Genomic DNA, 9,467 nt, shown 5'->3' on the forward strand with positions numbered 1-9,467 from the left:
CCCAGAGAAAGAATATGCTGCATGGGTGGCACTCTGATTCAAAGAAGGTAGGTGCAGCCTTGGCCAGAAACACCTTCTCACACACCTGAAAACACAAATTCTGGTGAGAACAACTTCCTGCCCTTGCTCAGAAAGAAATCTCAAAGTGCTGTCAGTCAGGGGTGCACCCAGTTGTCCCTGCCCACTAGTAACTACCATCCAGCTGCACATCATTCCCTGGGAGTGCAAACATTGATGGCATCTGAGTTCTGCCAGGTGGAGAAACTGCTTTGCCCTGGGGGTCAAGCATGGGCCAGCATGGCCTGTCCTTCACAGAGTTCACCTCCAGGCACTGTCATATGCCTGCAGTGCATCTGTGGCTAAGGTAGCATAGAAGAAATGGGGGCTCCTGGCATGTGTAAGGGAGGCTGGCACCATTGAGGGAAAAACAAAGACCTAATCCTGTTCTGTAAAGAGACAAAGGATGCAGGGAAGAAGCACAGTGCTGGTAGCACCAGAAACTTGTTGTACCCAACTCTATGGCCAGCACCAGAAATCAAGAAACAGTGATGGCAGCTGTAGGTTTCCAGATGCTGTTGTTTTCTGTATTGCCCTTTTGTAGATGACATTATTAGAGAGAGAGAACAGTAGAGATCTCTGACTTCAGTTTAGTTAATTCTGTTGATCCCTTTTCACAGGACACTCCTGAGGTCTGTTCTATGAATGTAGTTGCTGTTATGGCTATATGGCAGAAGAAGGTTTGAAATACCTTAGGATTTCAACTGTGCCTGAGCTGGCTGGATCTGGGATTTCTGCATCAAAGGCTGGAGTGCTGTGGGAAGGAGGGTTTCCATCTGCTCCTTGCGGCCAGTGCTGCAGAAACATGGACATCACTGAACAGAGCCTAGGGCAGGTTGTCTAAGGACTATGCCCGGTCCAGGGAAGCAAGGAGTCCTTTAAACTTTTCAGGGAAAAGCCACCTCTCATATCTCCCAGTATAAAACTTGTCCCCTTTGTATTTCACCACCACTTTATGAGGGAGAAAAGGAGCAGTGTAGTGTATTTACAGATGCTGTGTGAACATGCTAAGCATAGACATTGACAGGGTTTACTTTCTCGCATTTGAATTCAAGTGTCAGAAGAAGGTGTCACAGAAGGAGGCAAAATCACCCTGGCTCCCTCATCTTGCACCCTGATTGAGTGTGTGTATGGTATATAGTAAGTTACCTCCGATTCCTTTTAGGTTAGGATTTTAAACAAGAAGATCGATTTTAGCGATATTCAGTCCCGGTGTGGTTCCAGAGATAACATCAAACATTCTGCAGGGGGAGGAAATGTAAGTAGCACAGACACCCTGTGAACAGGCATCTCCACTGTGGTGACCCACCTCGCACAGCCAGACCCCTCTGTCTCCCTTCCTCTGAGCACTACTTTCCTTCTCGCTGCTGTTTCACACGTGAGTCTGGTCTGGTAGTTGTGTGAGCTGTGTGTATGCAGTGGTGGCCTCCTGTTCTTTCTCCACAGAGCACAACACATTTCCAGAACTTGGACAGGAAGAGGAAATGGAAAAAGAAGGGTTATCTCAAAATGCCCAAGGGTGCTCACAGTGAAAGTGCAAAATGGTTCAGTGCCTTTCTTTCATGGGAGCAGCTCAAGAAAGTAATTTCCAGAATGAGACTGCAGCTCACAGTGAGATTCCAGCATCCCTGTTGGGAATTTTCCAGAGCCCCAGTCCTTCCTCAGCTAACCTTTCAATTATGTGCATTCAGCAGAGGGGAAGAAGAAAAATAAAACATAAGGACAAAGAAAGCTCAGAGAAGAGAGTGTGATCAACCAGTGTGCTCAGTGCTAAAGCCACAGCATCATTCCAGTGTAACAAACTGAGGTGGCTCAGGGTTTGACCAGAGACCTGTTGATTCTAGCAGCCACACTGGAATAGCTTAAGGTGGCTATGACCATCCTGCTGGAAATGATCTCCCCTCAGATGGATGAGCTGATGGTGTGGGTACACAAACAGATTCAGTACAACCCCACCAGTGCTGGCTTCAGTCATGGCTGATGTTGTGAGCAAACCAGTGGCATTGCAGTCACCCTGGAGCTCCTGTTTGGCCTGGAGGGGCTGTGACTTCTTGAAGCCAGCACAGTCCCTGTGACTGGGAGCTGCATCTGGGAGCTGTTTGGGAGCTCAGCAAGGCAGGAGCATTGCCCTGTGGCTGTTCCCAAGCTAGGCTCAGCACAGCCGTGGCAAGGTGGCTGGCAGCAGGGCACAGAATAGCAGGAAGAGGTGCTGCTGCCTGCCTGACCAGAGCTGTGCTGCTGCTCTCCAGTGAGCACTGAGCCAGCTGGCTCAACACCAACCTGCTCAGGTACAGCTGCAGGAGTCACATGTGTAGATTCATCAGACTCTCTGTAGTGGATTGACAGGAAATGCATACCATATTTAGATGCAGAAGAATATGAAACAGATGGTAGAGAAAAAAAAGGTCACCAAAATATCCTAGTTGCCAGGATGCATATTCAAGAGCAGAAGCAAATGGGATGGGCCCTGCTGCGTGCAGAGCTTTGGAGCACCCACCCTGGGAGGAGGAGGTTCAGAAACATTTTAGAAAGAACTCACAAGCTGATCTGCTTTATCCTCCTCTTCATTTTGATGATAGTAAAGCTTAACCCAGCTCTGTCATCTCCCTAGGTGGAAAGGAAGCTTGCTGTATTAATCCAGGTGTTTCCTCCTTTGTGGCATGGTCTGTTTTCTACTAACAATTTCTCCTTTTCCAGTGGTTTGTAGAGGCTTGGGCTCCTTCTCTGCAGGGCTTGGCTTGTTATTTATTTTATTTATTTTATTCTTTTCATTCCTGTAATTTGTGGATGTGTACACTTTTGACAGGTACAAATTGTAACCAAGAAGATCGACTTGAGTCATGTGACTTCAAAGTGTGGCTCACTCAAGAATATCCATCACAAGCCAGGTATTGTAGGGATTCCTGGGTTGTGGGACAAAGCAAAGACCTAATCCTGTTATGTGAAGGAGAAATCATGTATGCTATTCTTTTTTAGAGTCAAGAAAGTAAATACAGTTTGGTAATAAAATATCCTTAACTACTTAACTAAATATGTAAAGATATAAAAGTATGGAACCAGAGAGGTGATAAAAAAATGATGCCAAAGGATGCTGCTGTGGCATAATGTTGAAATACAGGCTGAAGTCAGCAAAATACTTAAGCATGTGCTTAAATCCCATGAAAACCAGTGGGACTGCAGCGCCTGCTTACAGTTTGAATATGTGTTGAAGATTTTATATTTTACTGAACATGCAGAGCATTATTCTGTGCTTCTTTAAAACCATTAGATCTCAACTGAAAAGGAAATAACGTGGGTACACCGATGTGCATCAGGTCAGACTTTCTGCTGCACCATTGCAGCCTCTTAATCTGTGTTTCCTTTTCCTGTGTAGGAGGTGGGCGTGTGAAAATTGAGAGTGTGAAACTGGATTTCAAAGAAAAAGCTCAGGCTAAAGTTGGTTCACTGGAGAATGCCCACCATGTACCTGGTGGTGGTAATGTCAAGGTAAGGGGGGAGCTGTCAGAGGAAAGGCTCCCACTGTGCCACTGGCCCAGGTGAAATTATTAGAGCTGTGAATTCAGAAATGGCTCTCAATCGAGTAGCAAACATCTGTCTGTTCTCCTTCAAGCACACACACATGCCAGTTTGTTTCCTTTGAACATTGGAATGGCCAATCCACATCCACATCTAAGCTGAGAGCGAATATTAAAGTGATATGTTCTGTAGTTGGTGCACAGGCTTTCCCCCTGAAGATGACCCTAGGACAGCGTAGGTATGATCTAAGATCAGGATTGCTTTGTGAAAAAGGAAGAAAACATCTTGAAAGTAAGATCAGTCCCACAAATGTTTGAAAATACAGATTTTGGAAACAAATCACAGTGCCCATGTAATGCTTACGAAATTTGTACAGCTAGGAACCAATGGTACTGCTTGAGAAAACATCAATCAGAGACAGAAAGATAATCACAAAATCAATCAGGTTGGAAAAGACCTCTGAGGATCATCAAGCCCAACCCATGACCTAACACCACCATGTCAACTAGACCATGGCACTAAGTGCCACGTCCAAGTCTCTCCTTAAACACCTCCAGTGATGGTGACTCCACCACCTCCCTGGGCAGCTCATTCCAGTGTCTAGCCTCCCTTTCTGTAAAGAAATTCCTTCTAATGTCCAACCTAAACCTCCCCTGGAGCAGCTTGAGACTATGTCCTCTCATCCTGTCACTTGTTATCTGGAAGATACTGACCCCACCTGGCTACAACCTCCTTTCAGGTAGCTGTAGAGAGTGATAAGGTCACCCCTGAGCCTCCTCTTCTGTGGCCTAAATAACCCCAGTTCCCTCAGCTGCTCTTCAATAGGACTTGTATTCCAGACCCTTCACCAGCTTTGTCACCCTTCTCTGGACACACTCCAGCACCTCAATGTACTTCCTGAAGTGAGAGAACCAGAACTGGACACAGCACACAAGGTGTGGCCTCACCAGTGCCAAGTACAGTAACACAGTAAGCCAGTATCTATTGAACAAGGTGAAAAAAAATGATCAGTTTCATTTATCCTAGGGATCGAGGAAGCATATATCCTTCTAAGAGTTTTTTTAAAGTAAACAAAATGAGGCCCAAATGATGATCTATAACAAGATAATTTGATGAGCATATAATGTGTGAAATCCTTTACTTCCCTGGAGCAGATTGACAGCCAGAAGCTAAACTTCAGAGAGCACGCTAAGGCCCGTGTGGATCACGGCGCTGAGATCATCACACAGTCACCAGGCAGGTCCAGCGTGGCCTCACCACGCAGACTCAGCAACGTCTCGTCCTCTGGAAGCATCAACCTGCTTGAATCACCCCAGCTTGCTACCCTTGCTGAAGATGTCACGGCAGCCCTTGCCAAGCAGGGCTTATGAATCTGCTCATTTAGCATTGTATGAAGTAATAATATTTAGGCATGAGCTCTTTGCAGGAATGGGCTCAGAGCAGGTGTTACATTCATTCTTTACCATGTCTAAAACTAAGTCACATCCCAAGACTTGTAGTAACCATACAGTTTAAAAAAAAAAAACCAGAAAAAAAATAATTCCATAGATGCAGAAATTGGCCTGACCTCCATTTACAACAGGAAGACACTGGCTTTATATGGGTATACAACAGCAGTATGTTACATTGGACAATTATTGTTGCTCTGCTCTGTCTTGCATGGAGTACTGTACTATGATAAAATGCATTTTTACCTTTCATGTGCCTGAGGGCCATCCACCTCTTTCTGAAGAGCCTTGTTAATATCCCAAGTTGCTCATTTCACAGTTCTGTTGATAGATGGGGAAATCAAAAAAAAAAAAAGCAAAGTTGCCCATTGTAAGTTATTACAGATTAAATTAACAGTCTGCTTACCAGAAGGAAGGGCATATAGAGAAATTCAAGTTTAACTAAAAAAACAAAGTGTTATTTTGTATAAATGAGTAGAAGAAAAGTTGAATTAAGTTATTAACATTTTTTTGGACCTGGTTGATTATGTCAGTGTATAGCTGAAAAGCCAATAAATTATTTAACTAATAACTAAAAATAGTAGCTGAAAACATTCGAATTGTGCTTGGGGAAGTGACGTTAAAGAGCTGCTGAAAGCAAGCACTTCCACCCCAACGGGCTTGTGTCTGATTAGAAGAGTTGGTTAAGCGGCTAGATTTGTGTGCACACCACTGGTTTCACATCCTTTCCATCTGTTTGATACAGTATTATAGATATATATATATTTCTCTGTGGCCATTTGTGATATGCCCTCCTCATATACTTGAATATTCTACTTTATTCACAGTATCTGTGTCTCTTGCACCCTTTGGTGTTGCAATTTTAGGTATGTAAAAGTAGATGTTAGCAGGGTTTTTTTTCCCTATTCATAAGAATACATTTTAAAAAGATGAAAATTTTAGCATGAAGTTGCTTTCTGTAACAACTAAAAGCCGTGACCCTGTTTTAGTGCCAGATGCAAGTCTCTTCTGTGATGCTAGAAAAAAGGATTCCTTCCCTCCTCCCTTCCCTCCCTTTCTTCACAAAGGAATGATTTTTGTGGGGTCCAGACGTTTGTACAAGGGTCTCCAAAGATGGCTGAGTTTGGATTCTGGGTTTTTAAAAAATCCACAAGAGTTTGGTTCTAGTTTTTTTCTTTCTTGCTTGCTTTCTTTCTTTTTCTTTTTTTTTTTTTTTTAACTCCCGTAGAAACAGTGAATGTTAGATTTATTTATTTTTTTTCTTTTGCTAAAGTTGAAACACAGAAAAAAATACTGAGATGTTGTTTCCACTCCTTTAGTGATGTCTCAAGCGTATACTCAGGCACTCAGATACCAGTGATAAACACGGCAGAGATGCCTGTAAATTCCAGTAGGTGAAGAAATAAAAAGGAGCTCCCTAGACTGGGTTGCCATAGTGATTCATCAGCAAATAGGGCATCTTAAAATCTGAGCGAAGTGGGATTATATTGGCTGTAAGAAGTCTAAGGAAAAGTGTGCATAAAAGATAAAAGGCAGAGATACATAACCAACCGATCTCATGGAGTTACCGGAGAGAGCTCCGGCACTGAGGTAACACTGAAGGTGACACAGGACTATTGCCCATCAGCAGACAGTCACCTGCTGATGTTCTGTGTACAGTAGACATTATGAAGTGACCAGTTTACATTCTTGCAGATTGTTTGATCTTTTCCTTTTGAAACCTCTTAACTAAACTTTGCACTGTCAGTTGAGCTATACTTGATACATGTATTAGGTTAATGTTGTGTGTTGGAAGCTTTGGATCTGTTCTTTTTCCTTCTTAATTTGTACGTGTGCGTTTGTGTGTTGGGGTTTGGTCTGAAAAGACTCATAGAGAAGATTTTTATGTCTGTGGGGAAGGATTCTGATAATTAATAGCACAGGACTCCCCATCACTAAATTCAGGTAGTAACACATGGTTACTAGACAGTGAATACTCAGTGGACCAAGGGGGGATTTGGGCTAAGCTGCTGCAGCAGGACAAACACGAAACAGAAGTGATTCCATCTCTCAAACTCTTACTGAATATGAACTTCTAAGGGCCCCACACATGACATTTCGGCTCTGCGAAAAGCTTTTTCACACTCTTAAGTACCTAATACTGTTTGTAAGTCAGTTGTTTTACAGAAAGGACAGTCAGTTTAGAAACATGTGAAGCGCAACTAGAGCGTTCTGATTTCTGCCTTGTATTTGTTATACTTTTGCATAGAGTAATCCTAAGAATTCACATGGAAGCAGTGTCAAATGAGGTGCATGGAAAGCCTCTTCCCATTTTTTCAGAAAAAAAACAGACAAAGAAAAACCAACAGTGTTTATATCACATTGCTCTGATCATGCTAGCAGTTAATATAAATTAGCCTTGCAGTGGTTTTTTTCTATGCCTTTTGCCAATGTGGGAGAGAAGCTATGGTACTACTGAACCTCTGCTCTCTGAGCACCAGCTCATGAGAACAGTGCTAACCTGAGACTCAAGTTTTTTTATTCTGCTTTTAAAATTGACATCCTCTAGAAAATTAAGCTTAGTTAATCCACCTATGAGTCCAAAGTTAGAGTGGTGTAACACACCGAGTCATTTATTTCATGCATTAAAATGAGCTTTCTTGTCTTGATTCAAACAAAGACCTCTGTAATCATAATCATCCTTCCATAGAAAGAATCCTAGAACGCTGTGGAGTTAGATGAAAAGAAATCAAGAGTTTTTGTGCTGTTAAATAATAATAAAAAACCAAGTTATGTTACATGACTCTAGATGTTCACTGAAAAAGCTCATATTAATCTTAACTTTCTCAAGAAGAGTGTTTGTTTGAAAAACAACAGTTTGTAAATATGTAATGCCCACTAAAGAAGATAGAGCCAGCTTCCTGGAAACTGCATCTGTTGTGTTTCTTTTCCACAGGCATGTTGAGCCAGCAGGTTTGTTGGGTGCCTGAGACCCAACTCTGTAACAAAGCAGAGATAATCCAGACAACAGGAATGGTGAAATCTTGTTTGGGTAGCCAGGGGAGCACCCCAAATTTAGTAATCCATCAAGTTGTAGACACAAAAGAAAAAGTGCATCTGCTTCATCTGCAGAGATCTGTTTCTATGTAACCACAAGCTGAAACAAATCAAAGCTGAGCAAACCTCTGTCCAGCAGAAATAAAGGAAAAACTAATCCAGATGAGGGTAATTGTGTGCCCACAAGGGCAGTGTATATTTTCACTGTACAGCAGTGGATGGTATTACCCATTCAGCACTCTGCTAAGGTACAGGAGTAACCTCATCGTGACTGCTTACACATCTGAGCTTGCCTAAATACATGACCCAAAGGGAGTCAGAAGGCAGCCTGTGTGGACTACCACACGTGAGCAGAAGTTTTTTCCATGCTGGACCAAATACTGTTTGAAACCCAAGTACACATGTCCCTTCAAAGGCAAATGCCTTGAAGAGTAGATCACATTTGCTATGAAATTTGACGCAGGTAGATTTCTAGCCTAGGTGTCTGTCGAGTTCGCTCACTAGTCAGATTGCTAAAGCAACTCCCTCTGCAACTCCAGCAATTCCCACTGCAGGAAGGTAAATTAGTTTCACACTTGGAAAAGTCAAGTGTATAAAAGCCACTTCAACTTTAGCAAAGAGAAAAAGCCAACAAACATGCTGTATGCTGGGATGTCAAGGAATACGATCTGCTGTTACAAACCTGTGTTTTTTCTGATAATTCTAGAGCCTGTTACCATAAAAGAGGCATTTCTTGAATGGCTGGTGGTAGGTAGTTCATGTTTTTCAATCCGATTTGCAATTGTATTTGTTGCTGTATAGTGATTGTTTTGCAAAATAAAATCGCTTGTCATCTAATTGCACTTGTTTCCTGCGTTTGTGACACAGCTCCTCCCTTTCCTGTTTGTGGCACAGCTCCTCCTGCATCCAACCCTGCACATCCCTGCCCTGTGCAGGGAGAGCTGCCACGCACCTGCTGGGACAACAGTCCGTCTGCCCACAAGCAGTCATATTTCCAGTCATATTTCTCAGCTAATCTCTGTCACTTCTAGCCAAAAGAAATCATTTTTTATGGCTGGCATCCTCTTCTGTGGGGCAGTATCTCCCTGTCGTGTGTGAACACGTCCCTCCCTCAGCCTGGGGTCCCGGCCTCGGGTCCAGGTTTAGCATCACCCTGCACAAAGGAGCCAGCTACAGCTCCCGCTCCCACGGCCTCGGGACCAGCCCCGTGGTGCAGGCTGAGCCACTGGTGGTGGCTTCTCAGAGTTTACAAACAAAGCTCCACAGCCTTTCCCGCTTGGCAGGACCACGAGGCAGCCTCTCCGGGGAAATGGTGGCCCCAGGGCTATAAATAGCGCGGGCCTGTGAGTGCCCTTGGTCTTGCCTCTCAGAGGGGCTCAGCCTTGCTGGTGGTGGAGGATGAGTGGGGCT

At 43.6% G+C, this 9,467-nt stretch overlaps 1 long non-coding RNA gene across 1 annotated transcript; it reads left to right on the forward strand.

Moving 5' to 3' along the window:
* Positions 1-1,222: 1,222 nt before the first annotated feature.
* On the forward strand, positions 1,223-5,085 carry LOC103805461. Its single transcript, XR_624771.1, has 4 exons — positions 1,223-1,315; positions 2,864-2,945; positions 3,431-3,543; positions 4,728-5,085. It is a non-coding gene; the product is annotated as an uncharacterized LOC103805461 (long non-coding RNA).
* The last annotated feature ends 4,382 nt before the right edge of the window (positions 5,086-9,467 follow it).

Source organism: Acanthisitta chloris, unplaced genomic scaffold, assembly GCF_000695815.1.
Source record: "Acanthisitta chloris isolate BGI_N310 unplaced genomic scaffold, ASM69581v1 scaffold29477, whole genome shotgun sequence".
NCBI lineage: Eukaryota > Metazoa > Chordata > Aves > Passeriformes > Acanthisittidae > Acanthisitta > Acanthisitta chloris.